A 2,852-nucleotide genomic window follows, 5' to 3' on the forward strand; every position below is an offset into this window, starting at 1 on the left:
AAAGCAAAAATGCAGGCACTGTGTTAAAAAGAAATTATTAAGAATTGTATGGGGAAGTGGATGTGGCTCAGGTGATTAGGCTCCCCTTGGACCGGGAGCCTCCTGGTGAAGGCAAGCTGGCCCACGTCGCTGCAGAGAGCTTACTGCAGAGAGGCTGAGCAAATAACGAGGGGAGTGGGTGGAGAATAAATAAATAATTTTAAAAACAAAACAAAACAAAACAAAACTGTATTTCAGTGATAGTGTTAGGCCTCAAAGCAAGACCTTTATGAATAACCAGAGATGGCATGGAGAAAACTTCAACACACGACTTAGGTAAACTCACATTTATTATGTCTGCAGAGGTAAGGAGCCAAGGCCAGTCCAAAGTGACTCAGACCTGACTCCCTGTGCTGCAGTTTCAGTCTTGCTTAAATATCTAAGTTACTACTTAGCATTTGCTTTGGTTATGCATTAGTTTTTATACATATGGATGAACACACATAGCTGGTTATATAATTGTATGATTAGCATGTTCAGGAAATCACACCTGCACATACATTGCATGATCAAAAAAGGGGCGGATAACTCCACCCCTGGGTGGGAATTTTATTACATTAATTAAGCAAGTTGAAGTGAGGACAGCAAGGGCTGCTTCTGCACAGGTCCAGCCAACTGGTTGAAGCTGGTTTTTACACTTCATTGCTTCAACAGGATACTCTTGACCACTAAAAGTGGAATTTGGCCCAAAGAGAGGGTTGCATTTCATTACCTTCTGATTTACATATAATTCTTTTCTTTGTATCTTAGCAACAGGGAGAGAAACAAGTTACTTTCAGGTATTCGGTCATCCTACATCCATCACTAGCAGGGGATTAAGCCACGGGTCCTCTAAGCTAAGGCCATGAGTGTCTGTACAGGTCACAAGCCCATCACCCTGTCCCTGATCCCAGGACAATAGCTGTGTAGATCAGTCATCATCTCTCCTCTCCGTAATGACAAATCAGGTAACTTTGAACAAATGTGATGAGTAATTTAAAAAGAAAGAGTTAAAATAACACAGGGGAAAACGTGATTAACATGAGTTTTGGAAGGCTCACATAAGGTAACAGAAAATAGAAGGCTGTGGCACCCGTCTTAATCAAGATCTTAATAACATGAACTGGAAAGAACAAGGGAGAGTTAGCTGAGACTGCACAGAATAGTCAGTGACAGCGAGGGGAGTGTGGACAGAGCCTCCCTCCTCTGAGAAGACAAGTAACATCCTCAGAAGCGGATCCTCTCCCAACGCCGTTCTGGGCATGTATAGGAACCCGCCCTGGTGCAGGCGCTGTAGTTTCCTCAGTAACCGGAACGGCGCATTTCCGGTGGGAGATTGCATTCTCTAAATACCACTTAGGCTACCCGAATCTACCACCCTTCCAGTAAGCACCTGCCCTCTGGGTCCTACAAGGAAATCTCGCGAGACCCTTTCGACAGTCCCTAGCGGCGCCATCTTTGTTCAGGGCAAGCGCCAGGGTCGAACTGGGTCATTGAAGGGGGCGGTTCCCTTGCCGAGGTGTAGCGGAGGCTGGAGCCCCGAGTCGCAGACTGGCTTGTGAGGGGGTACGCACCCAAGGCAGAGCGGGAGAAAGGGCGCGGGGCGGCATATGCCGGATTGGGTCCCCTAGCTGTGTGCCTCTGCAGAGAGTGGGTTCGGGTGGGGAAACGCTGCCCGCCGGGGTCCGGGCGTGGTGGCTGCGTGGGACCCGGAGCTGCGGCCGCTTTGTAAGGACAGGTTTGGAGTCCTGTCACCTGAGCAGGCCGGGGCGTGGGGGTTAGGGAAAGCCGCCCCGGGGAGGTCCAGGTGACTCCCACACCCCGGGTGGGGCGGTGTGTGTGCGCGTGTGTGCGGGTGTCCCGGGCTCTGTTCCGCCTAGGACAGCAAACTCCCGGGACTATGATGCTGTAGCATGTTTGCGCGGAGCCTAGTGCGTGGACGCCTGCCCCAGACGCCGCAGAAGGCGAGGAAAGAGGGAGGATGTGCAATTGGGGAGGGCACTTAGGTTTCGTCTTCCGGACTATATGGAAAGGTGGCTTGGGTAATCTTTCAACACCAGCAAAGTGCTGGGGAATGGGGCCTAGTAGACCGAAGCTGAGGCTGTTTAGAGTGTCGCGAAACGTAGGGAGGGTCAACGGTAGTAGTAATAGTTCTAGCGGCGTATTGCAATTGAGTGTTGGCAGGTGTTGATTAAAGAGAATGCTTACATTCACGTACAGAACATCGTACAAGCAGTCATCAGATTAGATTTAGTCTTAGTTGGAAAAACAAGAAATTGGGTATATTCTTAGTTGGGGAAACAAATTAGGTTTCCTTCTTGTTGGAGTTAGGAAGTTCACTAGTGTGTGAGGGTTTGTACAGTTCATAGGATATTTTGGAATGGGGGTTAGGCAGAATGTAAAGTAAGTTTCATATGTAAGTCCCCATTTTTGATGAGTTTACATGTAAAGCATTTCTGTTTTATTTAGACTTAATTTCTTTAAGTTCCTTAAGAAAACTTGTCACTTTTGGTTAAGACAGTATGGTCCCCAGTGATCACAAAGTGTACTTTTGGCATGTAAAAGGCTTTATTTCTAGTTTGTAGAAGAACAATGTGTGTGTGGGGGGGACTCAATAATCTTTGTGTTTTTCATTTAATCTCTGGACGGAGGATTAGGGGATTTTTTGTTTGCTTGCTTGAAAAACGACTTACAGTAGTAGGCAGGAATATTTTCTAAAAGGAAGACATATTTTGATGCCTGGTTTCTTAAAGGAACGTTTAATTTTGCAAAATTAAATTAGAAAGGGAATAACCATGTAATTTCGAAGTCTTTTATGAATTCTGGAAGAATGC

This window comes from Dasypus novemcinctus, chromosome Y (genome assembly GCF_030445035.2).
Source record: "Dasypus novemcinctus isolate mDasNov1 chromosome Y, mDasNov1.1.hap2, whole genome shotgun sequence".
Classification (NCBI taxonomy): domain Eukaryota; kingdom Metazoa; phylum Chordata; class Mammalia; order Cingulata; family Dasypodidae; genus Dasypus; species Dasypus novemcinctus.